This window comes from Lepus europaeus, chromosome 4, assembly GCF_033115175.1.
Source record: "Lepus europaeus isolate LE1 chromosome 4, mLepTim1.pri, whole genome shotgun sequence".
NCBI classification, from domain to species: Eukaryota; Metazoa; Chordata; class Mammalia; order Lagomorpha; family Leporidae; genus Lepus; species Lepus europaeus.
Genome location: NC_084830.1, coordinates 42,651,822 through 42,679,315, shown reverse-complemented (window position 1 = coordinate 42,679,315; position 27,494 = coordinate 42,651,822). Strand labels below are relative to the sequence as shown.

At 41.1% G+C, this 27,494-nt stretch overlaps 1 protein-coding gene across 2 annotated transcripts in view; it reads right to left on the bottom strand.

Moving 5' to 3' along the window:
• Positions 1 to 22,995, bottom strand: part of RNF19A (ring finger protein 19A, RBR E3 ubiquitin protein ligase) — a 66,093-nt gene extending 43,098 nt beyond the window's left edge. For both annotated transcript variants that reach the window (XM_062188178.1, XM_062188177.1), the window contains exon 1: positions 22,771 to 22,995. The gene's annotated coding sequence lies outside the window, so the exon portion shown is untranslated. The remainder of the gene's footprint in view (positions 1 to 22,770) is intronic.
• Positions 22,996 to 27,494: the final 4,499 nt, after the last annotated feature.

The following is a 27,494-nucleotide window of genomic DNA, read 5'->3' as shown; positions in this document are numbered from 1 at the left end:
TTTGTAAAGGCTTCCATAGCCTTGGCAGTGCATGGCAAGAGTCTCAGGTGGTTACTGATGTCATAAATAAGAATGTTAACTGTTAACAACAGAAGTCACTGTGCACTTACTCTCCATGTAGGACCTCTGTCCTTAATCAGTTGTACTATGAAAATTAACTGCAAAACTTGTTCTCAAACAGTACTTTATATGTTTTGTGTGTGTGTGTGTGTACACACAAGCGCACGTGCAATCTGTTGAAATCTTTATTTAGTATAGAGTTGGTCTTCTGTATATAAATTAAAAATGAATCTTAATGAAGAATGGGATGGGAGAGGGAGTGGGGGTGGGAGGGCGGGAATGGGGGAAAGAACCACTATATCCTAAAGTTGTACCTATGAAATTTGCATTCATTAATTAAAAGCTTTAAAACAAAACAAAAAAAGCTTATGCTTGATAGTTAATAAACGGGGCATGTTCACTGAAACTTGTCTCCAGTGCTTCTTGTTGAAGAATGCTCTCGCCTCACCACCCCAGAAATGAATCTGCACAAGTTTAAGGTCTTCTAGGATTAACTAAATTTGTTAAAATTTTTGCTCCAAGTAACCTGTATAACTATTAACATTTATTCTTTCAAAGAAATGTATCCAGTGCCTACCATGTGCCAGATACTTTAAGTGTTAGATATACAAAAGTGAACAAAACACACAAGGCCCCTATTCTGTGGGACTTTCATTCCAGTACATCTAACCTAAGCACTGAAGAGACATTTCAGACTACATATTTTTTTAAGATTAAAATGGAATTAATTAACTTTATTAACTTGCTGATATTTCAGATACATAATGTGAATTATACTTCAAGCAGAAAATATAATTTTCTACTAGTATTTATTGCACATTTATAGAAATTGGACATATAATAAGCCAAAAAGAAAATCAAACAGCAAAATTTACAAGATAATTATTTGACCATTAGCAATACAAATTAAGAACAAGAAGATATAAACAAAAATGTGGTTACATAAATTAAAAAATTAATCTTCTTATAGTTAATTCTACTTTCAAATGATTTTCTTCAGACACATACATAGAAAGACTAATGACTGCATAAAATTTATGAAGTAGATACAAAGATAATGTATGACACAAATGTGATTTTTGCCAAGCAATAATAATTGGAAGTGAAAGAAGAAACATTCATCTTTACAGTGTGCACTTTAGAAGAGGAATGGCAAAATACATCTAAATGAAACTGAAAGTAGATCATTGTATAAATTAAGAGAGGAAATAAGAGGAAGGAGGAGGAAGAGTTGGATTGTGGGTGGGAGGGAAAGTAGGGTGAGAAGTATCACTATGTTCCTAAACCTGTATAGTATGAAATATATGAAATTTGTTTACCTTAAATAAAATGAAAACAGGATGAAAGATTTTAATTAAAAATTGGATGAATACACACAATCTTCTCCGAACAGTAATATCAAAGACTCACCAAGGTTCTAAATCTTAATAAAGTGATTTATTCTTTTCTCCAGCATACTTTTTAAAGGAAATAACTTGGTTTATATTTAGGCATATATGGTAACTTCATAATTTAAACAAGTATTTATCAAAAATCTGTCTTAATTTTCTTTGTAATTGATTCTACGTATGTCTGACAGCATTCTATTTTTCATAGAGACAATGGTTTTCTACACCCTAACACTTTTGCAGACAATTTAAATTGCAAAAAAAAAAAAAATTATAGTTGTTTAACCAAATGATTTAGTATAGAGAATACTCATTTAGTTCACTATATGTGAACCAATTTTAGCAGAACAAGAACCAATTTTAGTAGAACAGTGGGGCATGCTTCAAAAATCTCACTATTTTTGCTCTGGTCTGCCTCTAGTGTTAAGAGGCTCTTAAGACAATGAGAAAAGGAATTATCTTTTTGTGACATCTCCTATGTATTGTTGCAAACATCAACTTATCAAATTTGAATGTAGTCATATATAATTTACTGTAGTATTTGACTAAAACCAGAATGATCAGAATTCATTCATTTATCAGACCACAACTACAAGTAATGTATTAGAAATTATATATTTAAAAGAAATGATGTATTTATTTTACAGATGCCAATTTTGGCTCAAAGTAAACAGCTTCAGTAAATGTGAATCACAACATTTAGTCTTTAAATTGTTTAGGTTGTCACGTATCTTTCTTAGATCACTAAAGTTTACTGTAATCAAGTTAGTTTAAGGGTTATTTAAATGTTTAAAGTTATCAAGTCTATGTCATCCAAAATCTAAATATCTCTTTATAAGACTTTAATCTACCAATCTCAAATTAGGAAATGCTATATTTTCTTCTAATAAATCAATTCCCCAACAAATTTAGATACTAAGCAGCAATGCATTTCTCTGAGCCTAACTCTTGCTATACAATTAATAGTGAGGAGACAGATTTTCTACAAAAACTGATTTATTAAGGGGCCAAAGATGTGGCATAGAGGGTTTTGTTTTGTTTTTTGTCCTTTTTTAAAAAATATCTGTTTATTTAGTTGAAAGGCAGAGTTAGAGAGAAGGAGAGGCAAAGATTTCTTCAATCTGCTGGTTCACTCCCTAAATGGTTGCAATGGCTGGGGCTAGGCCAGCCTAAAACCAGGAGATTCTGGATCTCTCGTGAGGGTACAGGGGCCCAAGCACTCGTGTCATCTTCAGGGTGGCCTGCAATGCCAACATCCTACGTGGTTGCTGTTTTGAGTCCAGGCTGCTCCACTTCTGATCCAGCTCCTTGCTAATGTGTCTGGGAAGGCAGTAAAAGATGGCCCAAGTGCTTGAAAGAACCAGATAAAGCTCCTGGCTTCTATCTGGCTCGGCCAAGTCCCACCACAGTGGCTATTTGAGGAGTGAACCAGCAGATGGAAGATCTCTCTCCATCCCTCCTCTCTCGCCTTTTCTGTAACTCTGCCTTTCAAAGAAATAAATTTTAAAAATGAAAACTGACATTAAAATTATCTTTATACAGCATATTAAAGTAGAAACAATAGGGACAATTCATTTTTGGAAAAGGATAGGAATGTTTAAAATGAATAGCTAACACATGGATTACCTTCAGAGAAATTAATGAAATCTCATACTGCATACTAAATTGTGAATGTAACATTCTAGTGATGGGATACATCCTGGGCTTAACAAATTTTCCAAGAAGTCTAAAGTCTAAAGGTAGGACTATTACTATGTCAGAATTTAACCTGCCAATAAAAGTTAACATATATTTCTATAAATTTTCTTATATTAGTACAATATTCATACCTCTACCAATTATAAGCTCAATTAGAACATACTTCCACTTAAAACCTGAAACTGCAGCTATTTCTAAACAAGCTTTTAGGAAGGTCAAAAACAACCCCAAGCAAATGTCTACACTCACCATGTGAGAATAAATGTTAGGTAGCAGATGCTTCTTCACTTGTACTGAAAATAGCCATATAACATTTTAAAAAAAGGTTAATCAATAGTGTATGTTCAAAGGGTGATTAATTTTAAATATGCATAAAGAAATTTCAGTCCTAATATTTCATCTTCCCAATGGCAGTTAAAACTGAAAAGTGTTTTTGAGTTCATTATTCCTTGTAAGTCAATTAACAATGTCTCTATGTAAAATATAATGAAGAAACACATTTAATGTCTAAATCTGAAATGCAGCAATAGTACTAGAAATACAATCTAAATGCTTTTCAATTATTTCAATGTTTCCTGAGAAACACGAGCATATTATATGCTGACGAAAGGAAATGTTGGTTCTGTGGCTCTCTACCAAGTGTTCTTTTTTTTTTAAAGATTTATTTATTTGAAAGTCAGAGTTACACAGAGAGAAGAGAAGGGGGGGTGGGTGGGCTTCCACCCAATGGATCACTCCCCAATTGGCCGCAAAGCCAGGAGCCAGGAGCTTCTCCTGGGTCTCCCATGCTGGTGCAGGGGCCTGAGGACTTGAGCCATCTTCTTACTGCTTTCCCAGGCCATAGCAGAGAGCTGGATGGGAAGTGGAGCATCCAGGTCTCGAACCAGCACCCATATGGGATGCCGGTGCTTCAGGCCAGGGCATTAACCCACTGCGCCACAGCACCAGCCCCTACCAAGTGGTTGCTTTAGTTTAGTTGCAACCTTCTTTAGATCATCTGTGAAATAGGGAAAACAAATTGTGAAAGAGATACTGTATGTGTGTCTTTTGTGTGTGTGTGTGTCTGATTTTCCTCCTGTGCACAATGGAGGACGACATTTTTCATCCCACTACTAACAGTGAGGTGTAGCCATACAACTAGTCGTAGCCAATGCCACTGAAGTATAATGATAAATGACATCTCAAGGACTGGTCCTAAAATCACTTCTTCAAACATACTTCACAATCTGTCTTCACTCAGTGCTTGGCTAACTATAGTAATGCCAGTGGGTGACTCCAAGCAGACCTGAGAGAACAGCAGTCAGAAGATTTAAGGAATCTAGGTATACGAGTCAGACACATAGTTCTCTGTGTGAGAAATGAATTTTTACTGCATTCTCTCATGAGATTTTGGGGTTGTTTGTTTCAAACATAATTATGTCTTATCCACCTGAAAGCAGAGAGATAAAGTGAGGTAATAAAATTTAGAATAGTTGGGAGCAAAGTTTTTAAAATGAGTAATGGAGTTATTTTATTAAGAGAGCAATGCATGCATCAGAATATCTTGGTTCAAGTTCAGCCTCTGAGACTTAAATAGCTATGTTAACACTGGGTTAAATTACTAAGATTTAGTTTCTTCAACTATAAAAATGGGAGCAACAATAGTACCTAGAGTCCACAGACTATGAAGATGAAATAAAGCATACAAAGAACTCAGGATGGGATATGGCAATACTGATTAATTAATAAATATTAGCTACGACTATTATAAATATCTGAGAAGGTGGCACAAGCATATTGTTATGGTTGGAGAGGACACCCCCCCAAAACACTGTGGTGGAATTTAACTCCCATCTTGAAGCATTAAAAGGGTGGAAATTTAATCCAATCATGGTGTTTAGCATGTGCCTTCAGGAAGTGATCAGGATTAGATAAAGCCATTCAGAAGGAGCCCCTATGACTGAATCCCAACAATTTAATAAGAAAAGGCAGAGACCACACAAAAAACATGTGATTCCTATCTCTTACCATGTGAATTCTGCCAGCAAGAAGGCCATTACCTGTAGGTACAGACCCATAAACCAAAATAAACCCCTTTCCTTTATAAAGTAGCCTGCTCTGTTATTTTGTTATAGTATTGAAAAACTGACTAATGCATGCATCTAAAACATTTTCTAGATGAAACTGTTAGAAGGATTATCACACGTGAGGTTAGAAATAAAATGAGGGGCCGGCACAGTGCATGGTGGATGAGGCGGCTGCCTGCAGTGCCAGAATCCCATATGGGCACTGGTCTGAGTCACTGCTGGCTCTGAAATGGCTTCCTACTATAATCACAATAGTCAGCCACCTGGATGTTTAACATATATTATTGTAGTATGTGAATTTATTAAAGGCAATATAAATGTTTTTCAGTTATATTTATATAGCTACAAACCTAACTCAAGTGATCTAATATTAAAACCTCAATCAACTACTTATGAATGAAAGATGAAACTCAATAAATCATTAGCACAGGCAAGTACAAGTTTCTGCCTATCAGTTTCTATTTTTGGAAGACAAATGCTTCTTAAGAGCCAAAAACACTATTTTGAGTTCTACCCTTAAGACAGTTTCTGTGTTTTGTCAAACTTTGCTTTATACCTTTGTTAAACCAATGGTTAAGAATGTTATATGAATATAGTTTTAATGATCTGTGTTTACTTTAAAATATATGGGTGAAATGGTCATGTTTCCATTTGATCACTGTTACTATATTCCTGCTAAACTATAGTCTTTTTACTTGTGGAACTCTTCATTTGGTGGAGCATTAAGCCCTTGACTATTAATGTATTTTTTTTATTTTTTAAAGATTTATTTATTTGAAAGTCAGAGTTACACGGAGAGAGGACAGGTAAAGAGGTAGAGGTAGAGAGGTAGAGAGAGAGAGAGAGGTCTTCCACCACTGGTTCACTCTACAATTGGCCGCAGTGGCTGGAGCTGACCCTATACGAAGCCAGGACCCAGGAGCTTCTTCCAGGTCTCCCACGCAGGTACAGGGGCCCCAGGACTTGGGCTGTCTTCTACTGCTTTCCCAGGCCATAGCAGAGAGCTGGATCTGAAGTAGAATAGCCAGGACTCAAACGACTCAAACTGGCGCCCATTTGGGATGCCAGCACTACAGGTGGTGGCTTTATCCTCTACACCACAGCTATGGCTCCTATTAATGTAATTTAAAAACATGTTATCTCGGGGCCTGGGTTGCAGCACAGTGGGTTGTTTTCACCTGCTATGCCAACATCCTCAATGGGTGCAGGTTTGAGTCCTGGCTGCGCCACTTCCAATCTCTGCTAATACGCCTGGGAAAGCAGTGGAGGATGTCCTAAGTACTTGGGTCCTTGCACCCATGTGGGAGACCCAGATGAAGCTCCTGGTTTTGGCCTGGCCAAGCCCTGGCAGTTGTGGGGAGTGCACCAGTGGATGGACGTGCTCTCTCATTCTCGCTCGCTCTCCCTATCCCGCTTCTCTGTGTCTTTCAAATAAGTAAATAAACCTTTTTTAAAAAACACATTATCTGAAAAACTAAAAGTGAGCTAAACTAAAAGACCAATAAGCAAGCTGAGACTGAATCAGTAATAATAAAGAAACGCCCAGAACTGGATAGAGGACTCACTGCTGATTTACATCACACTTTTAAAGAAGAACTATTTCCAATTCTTCTTAAACTATTCAAAACTGAAAGGGAGAGTATCCTTCTAAATTGTATGAGGCAAATATTACTTTAATTCCAAATCAGAAAATCATACAGCCAAAAAAAGAGTACAGACCAATATCCTTGATGAACACAGACACAAAACTCCAGAACAAAATACTAGCCAATCAAATCGAATACATCAAAAAGCTCATCCACCTGGACAAGTGGGATTTATCCCTGGTATGTAGAGATGATTCAGCATATGCAAATTAATAATTCTGATATATCACATTAACTGAATAATAAATTTCATGATTATCTCAATAGATGCAGAGTAAGCATTTAATGAAATATAACATCCTCTCATGATGAAAAGAAACCTTATGCAAAATGGGTACAGAAGAAACACATCTCAACATAATTAAGACAATATATGACAAACTTATAGCCAGGATCAAAGAAATCAAAGGGATACAAATTGGAAAAAAAAGTTAAATTAGCAGATACTGATCCTATGTATAGGGGAACCAAAAGATTTTACTTAGAGACTATCAGAATTATTCATAAGAGTTTGGCAAAGCTGCAGGTTATAAAATCAACACACAGGGCTAGTGCTGTGGTATACAAGGTTAAGCCTTGGCCTGCAGTGACAGCATCCCATATGCATGCCGGTTCAAGTCCCAGCTGCTCCACTTCGGATCCAATTCTCTGCTAATGCACCCGGGAAAGCAGAAGATAGTCCAAGTACTTGGGCCCTTGCACCCAGGTGGGAGACCTGGAAGAAGCTCTGGATCCTAGCTTTAGCCTGGCCCAGCCCCAGCTATTGAGTCTATTTGGAGAGTGAACCAGCAGATGGAAGAGTGGTCTCTCTCTCTGCCTTTCAAATAAATAAATCTTTTTTTAAAAAAAAACCAAAACACAAAAATCAATAGTATTTGTATACACGAAAAGTGCCATGGCTAAGAACTTGTAGGATCAGTACTATTCTCAATAACTACAAAAAAATTAAATACCTTGGAATAAATTTAACTAAAAATGTGAAAAATCTCTTACAATAAAAATTACAAAACATTGAAGAAAGAAATAGAAGATACAAAAAAATGGAAAAATCTTCCATGTTTGTCGATTGGAAAAATTACAATCATCCAAATGTTGATAGTATCTAGAACAATTTAGATTTAATGCAATCCCAATCCAAATGCCAAGGACATTCTTCTTAGATCCAGAAAAAATGGCGCTAAAATTCATATGGAAACACAAGAGACCCCAAATAGCTAAAGCAATCTTAAACAACAAAGTCAAAGCCAGAGGCATCACAATACCAGATTTCAAGACATTCTACAGTGCAATTATAATCAAAACAGCCTCATACTGGTACAAAAATAGACATGTAGACCAATGGAGCAGAATGGAAACCCCAGAAATTAATCCACATATCTACAATCAACTAATCTTCGACAAAGGAGCTAAAATCAATCCCTGGAGAAGGGATAATCTCTTCAACAAATGGTGTTGAGAAAATGGGATCTATGCTTGCAGTATGAAACAAGACCCCTACCTTACTCCTTACATAAAAATCAACTCACAGTGGATCAAGCATTTAATCTATATCCTGATACCATCAAATTACTAGAGGAAAACATTGGGGAAACTCTACAAGATACTGGCAGAGGCAAAGACTTCTTGGAAAACACTCTAGAAGCACAGGCAGTAAAAGCAAAAACAGACACATGGGATCGCATCAAGCTAAAAAGCTTCTGCACAGCAAAAGAAACACTCAACAAAGGAAAGAGTCAATCAACCAATAGGAGAAAATATTTGCAAACTATGCAACTGATGAAGGATTAATATCCAGGATATATAAAGATCTGAAGAAGCTCAACAACAAAACAACCCAGTTTGGCCGGCGCCGTGGTTCAACAGGCTAATCCTCTGCCTTGTGGCGCCGGCACACCAGGTTCTAGTCCCGGTTGGGGCGCCGGATTCTATCCCGGTTGCCCCTCTTCCAGGCCAGCTCTCTGCTATGGCCCAGGAAGGCAGTGGAGGATGACCCAAGTGCTTGGGCCCTGCACCCGCATGGGAGACTGGGAGAAGCACCTGGCTCCTGGCTTCGGATCAGCGAGATGCGCCGGCTGCAGCGGCCATTGGAGGGTGAACCAACGGCAAAAAGGAAGACCTTTCTCTCTGTCTCTCACTCTCACTATCCACTCTACCTGTCAAAAACAAACAAACAAAAAAAAAACAACCCAGTTAAGACATGGGCAAAGGACATGAATAGGCATTTTTCAAAGGATGAAACAAAAATGGCCAACAGACATGAAAAAATGCTCTGGATTTTTTTGGCCATCAGGGAGACGCAAATAAAAACCACAATGAGGTTTCACCTCACTCCAATTAGAATGGCTATTATTCAAAAATTGAAAAATAATAAATGCTTGTGACAATGTGGAGAAAAAGGTACCCTTAATGCACTGTTGGTTGGAATATAAACTAGTACAACCATTATGGAAGATAGTATGGAGATTCCTCAGAAATCTGAATATAGATTTACCATATGACACAGCCATCCAACTCCTGGGAATTTACCCAAAGGAAATGAAGTCAGTATATGAAAGAGCTATTTGTACCCTTGTGTTTACTGCAGCTTGATTCACAATAGCTAAGATACAGAATCAGCCTGGATGTCCACCGATGACTGGAAAAAGAAAACGTGTTATTAATATACAATGGACTACTACTCAGTCATAATAAAGAATGAAATGCTGTCTTTTGCAACTAAATGGATGCAGCTGAAGAGCATTATGCTTAGTGAAATATGACAGTCCCAAAAAGACAAATACCATGTTTTCTTTGGTACAGAATACACAAAAAAGTGTAAGAATGAAATTGACATCTTATGATTTGATTATTGTCTTTAGCTCTTGTCTATACTCCTGTGGTACAGTCGTCTTTCAATTATTTACTTGTTGAGCATTATGGTTAAGTGGTGCACTAAGCCTGTGATTACAAAGTAAATTGAAATTATGTTATTGCAAAAATTAAAAGGAAAAAAGAACAAAGGGAAGATAGGGGATTGAGAGAGGGAGGGAAGAACAGGAAGACAGGGAAGTAAGGTTATTTTAGAATTATATCTATGAAACATTTGAAATTGGTTCTTCTTAATAAAAAGTTTTTTAATGCAAAAAAAATATTATCTCAAAAACTGAAAGAGACAAGGAAGGCGACAGAGAGAGGGAGGGAGGGAATATCATTATATTCTTTGAATTGTATCTATGAACTATACTGAATCTATTATAAACATTTTTTTTGTATTAAAAAAGATGGTTTCTGTGATTTTTGAAGTAGAAACCAAAAGTTCAGAATAAATTATTGATCTCATGGTTAAGATACTGTTTGAAATATCTTCATTCCATCAGAGTGCCTAGATTTCAGTCCCTACTACAACTTCCTACTAATTAGCATTTAGAGGCGGCAGGCCATGGCCCAAGTGGTTGGGTTCCAACCACTCACATGGGAGAAGTTCTGGCTTGCTTTAGTCCAACCCTGGTTCTTGTGGACATTTGGAGAATGAACCAACAGATGGGAGCTCTTTCTCTACCTTAAGAATAAATAAATAAAATACAATAAACAAACACTGTTTCAATATGCTACAAAGCCTCCCAAAAGAGATGGCTCTTCTTTAACAGTTTCACAAACACGCACCTGCCACATTTATGTAGTTAAGCCTATTCTTGATTGTGGGTATAACAAAATGGTGCTTTTTGTTTACCTAATATTCATTACCCAATTTATTACAAAAAGTAGCTGTTATAGAGAGGAGGAACTATTACTCATTCCATTTTCCTCTTTTAAAAAATTAAAAATATTTTGGCTTGCTTATTCAAGGTCCTCTTTCATAAGAAGGGCAAACAATACACCAACAGGGAAATAGTAGAAAAAGTAGTGTGTAAAATGCCAGACATAATCAAATACTCAGAGACATGCGAGTTTAAATAAGTTCATAAAAGATATCTAGCTATCAAATTTCCTCAGCCAGTTAAAATACACATTGTTGTACATCAACAGAAGAGAATGTTAATTAGTATGAGATCTCAGTCAAGTCTGTCCAGGTTTTCTGAATTTCAGTTTAATTATTTGAAAACTTAAGCAGTAAGCTCAGTTAACATCTCAGGTCCCTTAGTTCTAGAGAGCTATAATTCTAATGTAAAACATACACACAGTTTTAATACAAAAACTACTCTAGAGTTATAAGTAGATAATGGACAAGAGCCTCGGGTGATTACTGATGTCATAAATAAGAGTGTCAATTGTTAAATCAATAACAGGATTCACTGTGCACTTGCTCCCCATGTAAGACCTCTGTCCTTAATGTGTTATATTATGAGAATTAATGGTAAAACTAGTCTTCAAACAGTACTTTATACTTTGTATGTCTGTGTGGGTGCAAACTGTTGAAATGTTGGCTATGGAACCTATCCTAGTATTCTAAACTAACCTTTACATTTTATAAGAGAAAAATGAAGCCTAGAGCTACTTTGGTCCAATATGTCATCATTATTTACATGAGGCTATTCAAATTTTTATTTTTCATTTTATTAGTGGGGAGGAGGAGGAGGAAGGAGGGTGGGAAAGGGGAGAGGCATAGGGGAGGGGAGAAAAGCATGGAAACATACCCTGGTTCACTTTCCAAATGCTTGCAATAGCCAGGGCTGAGCCAGGAGCCAAGAACTCCATCTGGGTCTCCCACATAGGTGGCAGGGATCCTAGTACTAGAGCCATCACCTGCTGCCTCCCCGGGAATGCATTTGCAGGAAGCTAGATTGGAAGTCTAATAGATGGGACTTGAACCACATACTCTGAGATACACGTGTCCCAAAAAGCAACTTAAAGCACTGCACCAAACACCTACCCACACATGAGGCTATTTAAATTTACCTAGATTTTAATTCAGCCCCTCAATTGCACTAGTCACATTTCAACTGCTTTATAGTTTTATGTGGCTACTGGCTGCCACACTGGACAGCAAACAAAGCTCTACTGGAGAACACTGGTCTACAAATTAAGTGATTTATCTACACAGCTAATGAAGCAAAGGCAAATTCTCAGTACTCTGCTACCTTACTTCATAGACCTAACCTGCTGGTGTCTGATTTAATCACATCGCCCTCCTTGCTTAGGAATTTCCACTGGTTTTCCAAGAATAAATCTCAAACTTTACATGAAATTCAAAGCCCTCCACAGACTAAACTTAGTTTCTTGTCTTTCTCTTACGAAAAACCCCACACACTAGCCAATTGACCCATTTCCTAAATATCAAAACAAAACCTTTGTAATTTTACCTCCATGACTTTTACTATGCTCATCTCTGCCTGGAATATCTTCTTCATCTTTTCTAATCAAAACTCCTTATCATCTTTCACAGACCAAGTCCTATCTTATATCCATAAACCATTCTAGCTCAATAATTATAAATATACACTAATAAAAATTGCTTTGTCTTATATAGAAGTTTACAATTTTTAAAATTTTTCATCTAAATTTTTTTGGACAGGCAGAGTCAGACAATGAGAGAGAGAGACAGAGAGAAAGGTCTTCCTTTTGTTGGTTCACCCCCCAAATGGCCACTACGGCCAAAACTATGCTGATCCGAAGCCAGGAGCCAGGTGCTTCCTCCCAGCTCCCATGCCAGTGCGAGGGCCCAAGCACTTGGGCCATCCTCCACTGCCTTCCTGGGCCACAGCAGAGGGCTGGACTGGAAGAGGAGCAACCAGGACAGAATCCAGCGCCCCAACCAAAACTAGAACCCAGGGTGCTGGCGCCCCAGGCGGAGGATTAGACTAGTGAACTGCGGAGCCGGCCTCATCTAAATATTTTAACGTGATTTTTTTCTTTGTGCTAAAAGGTAGAAAAATACTCAAGCAGAGTAAAAAAGGTCAGGAGTGTAAGTTAGTGTTGATTATAATTTTCAATAGGCTGATCAGAGTCTCACTGAAAAGGTGACACTTAAGCAAAGATGTGAAAGAGGTAAAGGAGTTAGCCCTGTGGAAATCTGGAGAAAGAACATTCAAGACAGAGGCAACAGCCTTTGCAAAGGCCCCATAGGAGGAACATGCCTGATAGGACCAAATAGGAAGCTAGAATCTGGCCAAAGGGAAATGAGCAAGGCAAAGAATATGAGATAGGGCAGAATGCAATGGGGCCAGGTTGTATGGGTTATCAGTCACTGTAAGTACTTTGGTTTTTATTCTAAGAAAGAAGGGGAAACTCTGGGTGCCTCTAAACAGATTAAGACAGTTTACAACCTCCAAACAGATGGCGATGGTTTAAATGGATTATTTTACTGTAACAAATAGATGCAGGGCAGGCATTTGGCCCAGCATCCCAATATCACTGTCTAGTTTGAGTCCCAGCTCTACTCCTGATTACAGCTTCCTGCTAATGTGCATCCTGTGACCAGCAGGTGATGGTTCAAGTAGTTGGGTACCTGCCACCCACATGGCAGGTCTGGGTAGAGTTCCTGGCACCCAGCTTTGGGCTGTCTCAGCTCCAGCCATGGTGGGCAGACAGGGAGTGAACCAATGGATGAAAGCGCTCTCTCAATAACAGGGGGTGGGGAGAGTGCAGTGGCAGGGCAAGGGAGACGGCATGAACAGTGTAATAACCACTGCAATTTGGGCAGGCATTGTAGTACAGTGGGTTAAGTCATGACTTGGTGTGCTCATATCCATATTGGATTGCCCGGGATCAAGTCCCACCTTCACTTTGGATTCAGCTTCCTGCTAATGCACCTTCTGGTAGGCAGCAGGTAATAAGTCCTTGAGTCTCTGCCACACACATAGGAGACCAGGATTAAGTTCCTGGCTCTTGGCTTTGGCCAGATCCAGCCTCGGCTGTTGCAGGCATTTGGGGAGTGAAGCAGCAGAAGACAGAGTGTGCTCTCTTCTTTGCTGATCTGTATTTCAAATAAGTAAACAGGGGCTGGAGCAATGGCGCAGAAGGTAAATCCTCTGCCTGCGGCGCCGGCATCCCATATGGGGCCGGTTCTAGTCCTGGCTGTGCCACTTAAGATCCAGCTCTCTGCTATGGCCTGGGAAAGCAGTACAAGATGGCCCAAGTGCTTGGGCCCCTGAACCTGTGTGGGAGACCCGTAAGAAGCTCCTGGCTTCGGATCGGCTCAGCTTTGGCCACTGCTGCTGTTGGGGAGTGAACCAGCAGATGGAAGACCTCTCTCTCTCTCTCCCTCTCACTGTAACTCTACCTCTCAAAATCTTTTTTAAAAAAATAAGTAAACACCTTGCGGCGCTGGCACACCAGGTTCTAGTCCTGGTTGGGGCGCCGGATTCTATCCCGGTTGCCCCTCTTCCAGGCCAGCTCTCTGCTATGGCCCGGGAAGGCAGTGGAGGATGGCCCAGGTCCTTGGGCCCTGTACCCGCATGGGAGACCAGGAGAAGCACCTGGCTCCTGGCTTCGGATCAGCGAGATGCGCTGGCCGCACCGGCCACTGGAGGGTGAACCAATGGCAAAGGAAGACCTTTCTCTCTGTCTCTCTCACTATCCACTCCGTCTGTCAAAAAAATAAAAATAAATAAAATTTAAAAAAAAATAAGTAAACAAAATATTACTGCAATAATCCAGGAAAGAGAAGGTGATGGCTCACCAGGGGAAGCAATGAGGATATATTTTGATGTACATTTTGAAAAGTGAACTGTTAGCATTTCTTGATGGATTGCCAACAGGATTTTGGCCTGATAAACCAGCAGACTGAAAGTGCTACCAACTGAAAGGGGAAGGTTATCAAAAACAAGTTGTGGGGAGAAACCATGACCAGGAGTTCATTTTCAGACTTAAATTTGATGTCTTTATCTAGGTGGAAATATGTACCCGAACTCCTATTTGACCAGCCTGGAATTTAGGACAAAAGTCTGGCCTAGAGATGTAAATCTGCAATTTGTTGTTATATGGATGGCATCTTTAATCATGAGTGTGGATGAAATCATGAAGGGAATAAAAAGAGAAATGTAGGGAGTGAGCCCTGTGGCATTCCAACACTATGATGTGGAGGAGAGGAGGACCTAGTAAGGAGACAAAATATAGCTGAGAGACTGTTAAGGAATTGTATCTTAAAACCTGTTTAAAACATAAACCACATCTTACAAAGTAAAGAGTAAAAGGGTAAACTGTGAGAATAAAGGAATGGCATGAACAAAAACAACAGAATGTATTTTAAAGGGTATAATCTTTTTTTTTTTTTTCTTTTGACAGGCAGAGTTAGACAATGAGAGAGAGAGAGACAGAAAGAAAGGTCTTCCTTCCATTGGTTCACCCCCCAAATGGCTGCTACGGCTGGCGCACTGCGCCAATCCGAAGCCAGGAGCCACATGCTTCCTCCTGGTCTCCCATGCGGGTGCAGGGCCCAAGCACCTGGGCCATCCTCCACTGCCCTGCTGGGCCACAGCAGAGAGCTGGACTGGGAGAGGAGCAACCGGGACAGAATCCGGCGCCCCAACTGGGACTAGAATCCGGGGTGCTGGCACCACAGGCAGTGCCGGCCAAGGGTATAATCTTTTTCTTAAGTTCACTTAGACCGGAGGGTATTAAGTCACCTTCTCTGTTACTTCTGAGAAACATTTAGAATTCTAAAGGAAGGATGTCTGTCTCTTTAAGATTTATTTTTTATTTATTTGAAAGCCACAGTTAAAGAGGAGGAGAAACGGAGAGAGATCCTCCATCCGCTGGTTCACTCCTCAGATGGCCATAACAGCCCGGGCTGGGCCAGCCAGAAGCCAGGAGCCTTTCCTGGGTCTCCCATGTGAGGGCAGGGGTCCAACCACTTGGACTGTCTTCCACTGTTTTCCTGGGCACACTAGCAGAGAGCTGGATGGGAAGTAGAGCAGCTAAGACCCAAACTTGCGCACATATGGGATGCCTGTGCTGCAAGCTAGGCATACAAGCTAGCATAGTGCTAGGCTACTACGTGGGCCCCATCTGTCGCTTGATAATCACAATGGATGACATCAAAGATAAAGTACAGACCTTTGGCTTACTGTAGTCTTTTGACTACTATTAGTGTCCCATGGCCACTGTAACAAATAACCACAAACTGGGTAATTTAGACAACATAGCTTCATTCTCAGTTTTGGAAGCTAGAATTCCAAAACTCAGCCAGGCATGCTTCCTCCCAGAGCTCTGGGGAAGAATCTGGTTTTTGCCTCTTCCAGCATCCATAAGCCCACTGTCAGCATTCCTTGGCTTGTGGCTACATTATTGTAATCTCTGCTTCTATGGCCAGTCTGCCTCCTCTTCTAATATCCCTGTGCTTTTTGCTTACAGGGTAATTTGTTACTGCATTTGAGGAGACCTGGGCAATAGAGGATGATCCCATCTCAAGATTCTTACATATGCAAAGATCTTTCTTCCCAAGTAAGGTAACACTCAGATTCTGGGGATTGGGATGGGCACATATCTTTTGAGGTGGAGCTATCATTCAACCCACTACAACATTCCAGGAATACTTGCTAAGAACTTCAGGAAAGAATCCTACATTTATGCAAAAAGCCAAAAGATTTTTTAATCAATTTATTTCAGAAGAAGAGGCAGAGCGAGAGAGGGGAGATTCCCCTTCACCTACCTATTTCACTCCATAAATGTCCACAAGGACTAGGCAGAGCTCGGAGCCAGGAACTCAATCCAGATCTCCGACATGAGTAGCAGGGACCCAAGCACTTGAGCCATCATCTGCTTCCTTCCAGAAACCACATTAGTAGGAAACTACTGTCAGAGTTGGGAGTTGAACCTAGACACTCCAGTGTGGAATGTGAGTATATTAACTGCAAGGCCAAATACCCAAAAAAGGGTATTACATGCTTGCCATAATAAAAAAAATTACTTCCAAAATTAAAAGATATAGATGGGGGGCTAGTGCTACAAAACACAGGTTAAGTCACAGCATGAAAAGCTGGGTTCAAATCATAGCTGCTGCACTTCCAATCCAGTTCCCTGCCAATGGAACTATGAAAGCAGCAAAGGATGGTCCAAGTACCTGGGCCCCTGCCACCAATATGAAAGACAAGAACGGAGTTCCTGGCTCCTGGCTACTGCCTGGCCAGGTCATTGTAGCCATATAGGGAGTGAACCAACAGATGGAAGATCTCTGTCACACTGATTTTCCACTAAAAAAATCATTTTCTAAAATTTAAAGGTATGGCTGTAAGAAGATAGCTATTTGATCTGGCTAAGTGTATAACCAGAAGTCTCTCAACTGCTTACCAGGTAACCACCACCACCCTTGGCCTGTATAAAAGAATTACTGTCACTCTGCTATACAACACAAACCCTGAGGTGACAGCCTTTCCTAAACGGTTAGTTTACTTTCCTCTCCAACCAACTCACATTACTTCCCTCTTTCCAAAGGGTCTTATTTCATGATGTTGATATAAGGATGCCCATAAGACAACCCAGTTATTGTAAAAATAAAACCAGTTCTGACAATATTTAAATAGATGAAAGACAAGTACTGTATGTTCTCATTCATATATGGAATAAAAGAAAAAAAAAAAAAACAGATCTCCAGAAGTTAAGCAGAATTGTGCATACCAGAGGTTAGGGAGACTACGGAGGGGGGAAGGAGAGGCAAACATTGCTGAACAGGTACTAAATTATAGTGAGCAGAAAGAAGTTTTGGTGTTCTATTGCATAGCAAGGTGACATTATTATCTATAATAATGTACTATAACTATTTTTAAAAGCCAAGAGATGATTATGAATGCTTTCATCAAAGAGTTATGTTTGAGGAGACTGTCATGTTTACCCTGAATTGAACACTGAACAAGGTAGACATAAAAAAAAAAAAAAAAAAAGACTGCTTGGAAAGAAAAAATAGATGAGAAACTTCAAATTTGGTGCTCAAACCAACAAACTCTCTTTAATTCTATAAGTTACAAGAGCACCTTGTATTGATTTATTCATTGTAACTGATTCCAATATGAAAGGTAACAGGACACTCCATATGCAATAGTCTCAATGGGACTTCCTTTTTTTTTATATTGAGCTTTGCTAAGACAAGTTACTAATAATAAAGAGATCTCTTTCATAACAGTCTTATCTAAGCAGTTCAGAATGTTTCAAAGGCATAATTAATTCATACTAACCTAATAAAACAGACAATAGCAGATAGTCCCTCCTTTTATAAAAAAAGAGAGTGAGGCAGTCATTTGGGAGTTATAAAACTATGAGAAGACAGGTACCCTGACTTTCAATTCAACTTAGTAATTCTAGTTCAATGACATATACAATTCGGTATTTGGTCTCAAAATGCAGTTAGAAAAAAAGACTACAAAAAATGACTATCAAAAACAGATTTTTCCATGGAAATGAATATGTCATATAAAATGTGGCTAGAGTTACACTATTCAGTATATAAATAAAACAATGTAAAGTCATGAATTAATACATGTTAAAATTTTTTTGATGTTGAGTTAAATAATATTATGAAAATTAATTTCATTGGTTTCACTTTATTTTTTCTGTGGTACAGAAAATCTTGTATTTGCGGCTTGTGTTATATTTCCATTGGACAGCACTGCTGTAGAGAAAGTTATGAAATAAGCATCATACACCATAGATACTTTACTCAGCAAGTACTTAGTCAACACCTATTATTGTCAGGCTTTAGAGCAATTGCTGAGCCCTTAAGACTGAACAAAAAGAATGGGTCCTGCCATCATAAAGCCTGCATTGTTTCTTACACTTTTGCACTTTCACATATCTCATTTTGAATCAGGCATAAGGCCGGCACCGCGGCTCAATAGGCTAATCCTCTGCCTGCGGCGCCGGCACACCGGGTTCTAGTCCCGGTTGGGGTGCCGGATTCTGTCCTGGTTGCCCCTCTTCCAGGCCAGCTCTCTGCTGTGGCCTGGGAGTGCAGTGGAGGATGGCCCAAGTGCTTGGGCCCTGCACCCCATGGGAGACCAGGAGAAGCACCTGGCTCTTGCCTTCGGATCAGTGCAGTACGCTGGCCGCGGTGGCCATTGGAGGGTGAACCAATGGCAAAGGAAGACCTTTCTCTCTCTCTCTCTCTCACTGTCTACTCTGCCTGTCAAAATAAATAAATAAATGAATGAATGAATGAATCAGGCATAAGAATAATTTAATTTAGAATACCAGTTGGGGGGGACAAACGACAATATTATGAAGTTACAAGTACATTCATATTAATGACCATCTATTTTGTGACAATTTCTAATATTTTGACATATATTTATCTTGAAGCCTAACACTATTACATTCCGGAAGGCTTCTACTGTTTTCTTGCTCCTTCTAATTAGTTTACTCCTTCCTTCTAGCTTGCCTCTACCAGAGTGTCTGTTTAGTGGCAACCTGTCTGCAGCTAACTTTGTGACAGGGCTATTTTTACTCCTAGGGGTCCCCAGAGCAGGACAGAGATTGAAAATGATAGGTGTGCCATAATTTTAAGGGACCAACTCCAGTTTTTTGGAGCAAAGATCCAATTTTCAAGTTTCTTTTGGAGTAAAACAAAAATAGGGTTATTTTTGAATAGAATTTTGCTTCATAATTTAATGTACAAACAGGATTAAAGCAATTCCTCATCAGTTATGTCTTATTGAAAATTTCACATAACAAAATCTTCCTGAACGGGACTTCTAATGTAAAATACTAGCTAGCATCAACAGACCAAGGCTACCTAATGGTCTAAGGCTAATGGCATGGCTTAAGAAAACAATGTTGCCAGTACAAAGTCATCAGGTATTACTACAACAGAGAGCAACACAAACAAAAATGACTATCAAAATGTGCTAATTTTTCCAACTTTAATTTGGAAAGTATCACTGACATATGATAGCTCTTGAAAAATAAATGAAGTATCCAGGTTTTAGACACCCAGATGATTTCACTACCATGTCCCCTACCACCATCTGAAATACAGATGTGTTTAGCAAAGGAATATTTTTCCTCAGTCCTTAGCTGTGCAGGTGTGGTTGTGCATATATTATTTCAATGTTATGCATCTTCTGTCAGTTAACGGACATCTTCAACTTAAATATATTTTAAAAGACCACAGAAAAACAGTTAACTACTTTTGGGATTAAAAAAAAAAAAAAAAACAAAAAAAAACTGCCCAGGTAAGGACAACCTAGCTATTCTCCATTAGTAATCCCATTAACATTTTGCTAAACAGGAGTTAAACCAAAGCCATTACTTAACCTAGAGTACTCCATGTATCATCCTAGGTCCTTTCAGACAATCACCAAACTGCTACTTTGCTATAGTGTGCTCATTTGCCAAATACAATACAACATGCAGTTGAATTTAGAAATTCAACTTTACTTTGGCCTTCAGCCCAAAATATGCTAAAGTTTTTGGACCTCATTTAAGAAAAAGGCAATAACAAAAAGAGCGTAAGTTTAGAAAGAAGCAGCCTGTAACTGACAATTGTCACATGTTAGTGCCATCAGAAAAAACAATTTCCCAAGATTTCCTGTAGAACCTGAGTAGAGAAGACGTAAGTGAGCGATTCAGATGTAAATGCAGCAAATTCATCTCCAGCTGACTCAGTGCCCAGCACTCGTCTAGGGACTTTTATGTTATCACAGATAGCTTGCCTTTTTTCCTCCCCTTGGAAATTCCAGAAAACTACATTTCTCAATCATCAGTGCCCTCCAGACTAAAAAAGAAAGAAAATGTGTAAGAAATGATTAGAAACCAAAGAATTTCTGGAATAAACCTAAGTGTTTAAAATAAAATCAGAACATGCCATAATTTACTCAGACTGTTTAAAATGTTCTAAAAATGCTTCAACTTACCTATATTTAATCCCATTTAACAACTTAATAATAAGTAGTATTCTTCCATCTGAACCTAATAGAGAGGTGACCTCAAGGATCTTAACGTCACAACTGCAAAAATAATTGCTTTATGACTTCACCTATGTTCACACTTGAGGAGAATATTTACTTTCCACTAAAATGCTGAGGTATTTTACAAAACAAATAATCTTAGTGTCCCTCATGTCAGGAAGAAAATAAAGCAACAGTAAGCAAAAAGGTACCAAAAATTCAACAAATCATCATTAATATTTAAAAAGCAAACTCCAACATGGGTTGAATAAAATGGATAGGTTTTTGCATTAATGCTAATGATCAACTGAGATATAAAACAATAATTTCAAGAAGCTACTATCTGTACAGTAAAAACTGGGTTGTGTTTCAACATCTAAAATGATGCTGCAGTTTTAAAAAATTAATCTTAACAGAGTCCTCCTGGAAGACTGAGATACTGGAAAAAAAACACATTAAACGTCAGTTGCCAAGTGTAATTTTTTTCCCTTAGAAAGACACCTTTCAATGACGTTTAAATATTTTCCATGGACACATGAAATTTAAAACTTTAGTTATTTCGTATACAGTAATAAAGAAAGAACATTACCAAGCAGAACAAAAAAATTAACTGATAAAAGAAGTGGTTTTATTCTTTTTTGCGTAACTTGCTTTTTTAAGTACCAAGAGTTAATTCTAAATCCTTACCATGGAATTGCACACAGCTAGGAAAAAACATTTAAAGATAAGGTCACCATTTTCTATATAAAGAAAAATATTTATATTTTTATTTGATTCAGACAGTTCAGCATTAAAGACGCATTAACAGGCAAATACGGTAGCGGCTTGAATTATAAAGGGAAGTGATTAACATGTGCCCTGACATGGTTAAAGGCAAAGCTGAAAACTTGGGCATACCATCAGGTTTCATCGAGCCAAAACAGTCAATGAATCTAGGTTAAAATAAGAAAAGCAGCCAAGAAAACAATAGAAAGACAGCCATGTTCTTACAAAAAGAGAGAGAGAAAGAGAGAGGGAGAGGGAGAGGGAGAGAGAGAGAGAGAGAGAGAGAGAGAGAGAGAACGGAAAGAAAAGATCGCAAGGATCACAAACATTTCACAGCAGCAGATCTGGGCAAATCTGCTTTTCGCCTCCACTGTTTACTAACATTTGAGGCCAACATTTCCAGCCAACACCTGGGGATGCCCTTTCCAACGTCAACGTAACAGAACATTCTGCCACATTTTGAACAGCCAATATTAAGCAGAGAAAGCAAGCATCCTTCATGTATTTCTACCTCCGAGGGCCAACGGGGGAAAAAGTCCACCTTCCTCTCTCCCACAGACCTAGCCTCTCTTCCTTCTGTGTACTGCCCTTGACGCGAGGTTAACGAACCCTAAAACTTCTTTTTCTTCGGTCCGTCGGTGGAAAGGGTGGGGCTGGGGGTGGGGGGCGAGGGCAGGGTGGAACCCAGCTGATAAAAGCTGGAAATGCAATGTCGGGGCATTGCTTGCTGGGTGCGGGCCGGGAACACCCAGACGAAGGTCCAGGGGAAGACGATCCCGGAAGATCCCGAAGCCACACACCACGGTTCACCGGGGGGGTGTAGCTTGCTCGGACCAACCCGCCCCGGCTCCCGGCTTTCCTGCCCAACAGCCCCAGGCGTTGGGGGGCCGACCTCCCCGGCCCCCCGAATGTGCACGCCAGGCCCGGAAGCCGGTCCCGTTAGAGCCGATTTCACCCGTCAGGAATGCGCTCCGCCCCCGCCGCCCCGCCGGTCTCGCCAGCTCCAGGGGCTGGGCGAGTGCTCCCAGGGAGCACCGCCTGGGCAGTCACAACACTGCGGGGCCGGCCGCCCGCTCCACAGACACCCGGGCTCCGCCCCGGCCCGCGCAGCCAACCCAGGGGCCAGCGCTGGGCCTGACCCTCGAGGCCCTGAGCCCCCGCCTCACGCCCCGGGCCGGCTGAGCCCTGTGCAGGGCGCCGAAGGGCGCGCCTTCTCGCCCCCCACCCCCAAGTCCCGGGGCTTCCGAATCCATTTTCGTCCCGGGGAAGGGCGCCGAGGCCGGAGCTCGCCGGGTCGGACACCGGAGCCCCCCTGCCCGCTCCCGGGTGCAACCTCCTGCGGTGCCCGCCGTACCTTCTCTCCTCAGAGCGCCGGCGACGCAGAGCTGCGGGCGAGCAGGCCCATCTCCCCGGGGCGGCGGCAGGAACCTGAGGAAACGCTGGGGGTGCGGGGCGTCCCTCAGCCCGGGCGGGGAGAGCGGAGGGAACGGGGCCCGGCGGCCGCTCCCCAGACCTCCTCCGCAGTTCTGGCTAGAAGGCTGCCGGGGCGAACCAGCACCACAACTGCCATTCCCCCTCCCTCAGCCCCCGCTTTCCCCGCCTCCTCCTCCCACTGCTTCCTCTCGCCCCCGCCCCCCGGCCGCCCCGCCCCGCCTCGCCCCGCCCCGCCTGGCGCGCCACCCACGTGCCTTGCGTCATGGCGTCACGCCCACCCGGCCCGCCGCGGGCGGCTCTGGGACTTGGTTCGCCGAACGCCCGCGCACCGTTTCCCTGGCTGCACCTGGGCGGCGGGGCGGTCACCCGCCCTTCCCGCGTGAGGAGAGTGGTCCTGAGTGGGCTGGGCTGTGGGGCAGCGTCTCCCCGCCCTCCTGCGAGGACAGGTGGGGATGGCTGGAGCCGTCAGAGCGAGGGACGCCGGCTCCGGGCTTTCCGCACGGCGTTATTGATTCCTTCTGTGCTCTCTCGGTTCACCTGCTGGATTGGCAGCACCCGGGAGAGCCGGGCCGCTGCGGGGCCCAGAGTTCTGCTCTGGGCGCGGTACGTCCGCAGGTGCCCTCGGTCAGTTTTAATGGCCCTTGGCCACAGTAGCACCTTGCGCGAGGGTGTGGAGACTCCCTCGGACTCACCCCTGTCACTCCGTATTTTGGTACTTCACAAAGTCGTGTGCTCATTGAGAATTCACATTTCAGTCCTCATTGATCTCTGCTACTTTCTGAATTACTTTGATCTAGCTTTAACTGTTTCATCACCTACCTTTTAAGCCAGCCAGACACCCCCCCCCCTTTAATTTTTTTTACCTTACACAAGACTTGGTATAAATTCTTCTTAATTGAATGAACAAAGTCAGGGCCTGGTCCATTTCCTCCTGGTTTATTTCTCATCAAGACATAGATCAGTCTTCTTTGGAATACTGAGAAATGAAGATGATAGATGCTGGACAGACTGCATTCGCCATCTGTTTTTTAACTAAATATATCACCCTTTCAATCCTTGTTTTAGTATGTCTAATTGAAATTAGATACAAACCAGGGAGCCATGGTCTTTCCGACTGTGGTTGGTATCGTTGGTAACCCAGTCATATTTACCAATTAGAAAACCGAACAAGCAAGGCAGTTGAGGTCCAAGTATCTTTGAACGTTAATTTTAAAGGAAGTAATTATGGGTCTGTTTATTTTCATTTGTCAGAAATTTTCAAACTGTTATAGATGCACCTTTAAATGCTATTTGAAGGCAGCCAGCAGTTTATGGGATACTTGAAGTCTACAGATAGTATAAGAATAGTACATTGATGGAACAGTACCCATACATAATATAATCCTTGAAAAGATATCAACATGTTAAACAACATTTCAGCACAGATGGAGACTGGCTTGAAAGGGGGTTTTGACGACAGTTCTGCAGAATGAGGATGGTTGTGTACTCTGTACAGTTGTGTTTTCCAGAGATGCCTTTTCCAGCTTCCTGAAAGTTAAAGAGACTTCCTCCTCTTCGCTAGGCCAACGTAAATCTCCAAGGAAACAAGTACATATTGAACATCTCCACCCACATCCCCACAGGCGCTTCAAACTGAGCCTAACATGGAGTTTATCATCGAGTTTCCTTAACACTGTTTGCCTCTTCCATTCACTGAGTCCAGAGCTGGAAATCTAGGACTTTTGCCAGGCACTCTCTGTCACTCCCAAACCACCATTAAACCCTGCATTCCTTAGCTTTTCGCTTCTATAACAAATATCTGACACAGGCTGCCTGTGAAGGAAAGAAGTTCGTTTTGGCTCACGATTTCGGAGGTTCACAGCCTGAGAAATAGCACAGGCTCCACTGTTTTGGCTGCCTGGTGAGATAGGAGGATAGCAGTGGCCAGTCCTGTGCAAGAAGCGACAACATGGTGGTCCAGGAAGCACAGAGGACAGCGAGGCCCAGCTGGGCCTTTGTTTTGCTCACCAGAACACCCAGCTCCTACATAAAGCTGGATTCGGTTTCCACCCTCTTAGTGTCTCAATTTATGACTTTGAGGTTTTAACATCTACATGAATTTGAGAGCCATATCCAGTTCAAACTATAGGAATCACCAAATCCTATTCATTATGACCCCTAAATATCCCTGTGTTCTTGTCTATGAGGGATCTTCAAAAAGTTCATAAAAATGAATTAAAAAATAAAGTTTGTAGAAAATGTACATTATCAACTTTTGCTTTTCAGTTTCCAGATAGTCATTTTATCAGATAGTTTGAACATTAAATTTATCCTTGTTTCCAATCCAAAATCATTCCCTGAAGTTTGCTGTTGTGTGTGCGTATTTACTGTTATGGTATGTTACTTTCTAAACTCTTTGGCACAATTTTCTGGGGGCATTCAGACTGCCACAATACAAGTCAGGAGAGAGCTTTCCTTTCATGCTGCCAATACTGAGCATTTAAATTTTGGTTTGTTTGGGTTGTGGCTCTTTGTTTTTGAAGTCTGCATTCTTTATTTGTAACAACTGTACTTTTATTTTTCTATATCCTCTAACTCCAGAGTTTTCTCCTTTCTCCCCTCCCCCTGCTTCTACATTCACAGTTGAACCATATTATTAGGAAAGGCGCCTTGATGAAAAGACCATGATAGGACACTGACCATTCGTCAATGTGTTCCCTAAAATAATTAAAAACAAAACAAAACCTAAAGAGCATCTTTCCATTTTTTTTTAAACATCTCTTGTGCTGCATCAGTAGACAGAACTTGGGTTAGTTTTATGAAATGCAACATCTAACCCCTTGTTTTCTGGGAAAAAGAAACTGCAATGACTTGAAGTTGAGAATGTGGATACGGCCTCACTCACACACACTCATTCTTAGACTGGACAAACCCCTCCCTCGCCCCCCTCCTCCTGGCTGGCGCACACACTGGGCTGCGTGGCAAAGGTACAGCGGAGCTGGGCTCGAGAGCCAGGCTCCATCTTTCTCCTCAGTGGCAAAGGCCAGGCTGCCTTTTACAACAAGCACCACAGCTGAACCCAGTCCCCATCTTCTCTCCCAAACCAGCCATTCCACTCGTTACTGGCCACAAGACAGAAAAGCTACTTCTAGCCTCTCCCTGGGAAGAGACAGCTTGCTTTCTGTTGTTACAAGCAAGTAAATCCATCGTTTCTTTTCCAAGATGGCTGATGTTGTGGTTTTCTATGAAGTCAGTGCTTGCTTAGCTCACTACCAGCGCTGCTGGTGTCTACCAACTTGTTGAAGTACCCTCATGTATCCCCCTCTGCCTTTAGGGCGGCATTTTCATCGTGACCGCCTATTCGTGTCCCATGGAAGCACCTGCTAATTAAATCGGACTCTCAGAGGATGCTGATGCTCAGGCATCAGGAGTTTAAAAATTCCCCAGGTGATTCCAATGAATAGCAAAGGTTGAAAGTCCCTGCAAGGGCCTAATTGTTTCTAACTGGGTTACTGTAAAAATGAATGGGCCCAAGGTGGCTTAAGTTTTGGCAGCATTCTCCCATATTTGCCTACTGTCGTCTAAGTCATTCAGCATCAGTTAAATATTTGGGTGCCTGCTATGTTGAGAGACAGTGTTTGCTATGATAGGCACTGGGAACACGGCAATGAAAAAGACCACGTGTCTAGTAAGTTTATCAGAGTAACATAATAGAAACCAGGGAGGCTGTTCTCTCAAAGTCAACTCCTCTTACATTTCCACTGGGTTCGACAAAGCAGGAAAGAGGCAAACAAAATAAATGATGGAGAACATTGAGAATGACAGGTGCAAAGGTCCTATGGGGAGAGGAGTGTGAGCTGGGGTAGAGAGAAGAAGGAAGGAGGAAGATTATTCTAAATCTTTGATTCTTGATAAGAATCATTCTAAATGATTGATATGGTATCCATTGAGATGATAGACGTATGTTAAGCAGAGTGGCATCTGATTTAGCCTGAAAATGATCACTCTGGCTGCTCTGTGGATTAGATTGTTACACAACAAAATCAAACTAGAACCTTTAGGAAGCTGTCCCAAGAATCCAATAAAGAAATAATAGTTCTATGAACCAAGGTGGAGTCTGTGGAGAAGCGACGATTTTGGTATTTGTTTCAGAGGTATGGTTGGTAAGACTTGGATGGAATAGAATAAAAGCAGGAAGTGAGAGAAAGCAATGGGGTTACAATAAAAGCTACTTTTATTGAGTAAACACTACACTACAGGCACTGTTCTAAGTACTTTTTAAGTATTAAGCCATTTAATTAGCAGAAGAGTCCCCAAAGGTAAGTGTTATTTTTAACCCATTAACAAATTAGGATCCAAAGCTCCAGAAGTTAAGTGGTTTCCTCAGTGGAATAGCTGATGATTGGCAGAGGTGGGATCTGGACCTTCATTGGCTCCAGACTCTTCTCCCACCCCTACCAAAGTCCCCCTCCATTGATTTAACAGTCAAGTGAAAATTTCTTTAGCTGCACTAAACTACTTTTGGTACCGCAGATTCTCTTCTCTCCCCCTTCACACACACACACACACACACATCTAGGTTTTTTTGCAGTTACTACTAACTTTGTAAGTGCAATTCTGCCTAGAATAGTCCCTTCCCCTCTCCTCCGCCTGCTTCATTTTATC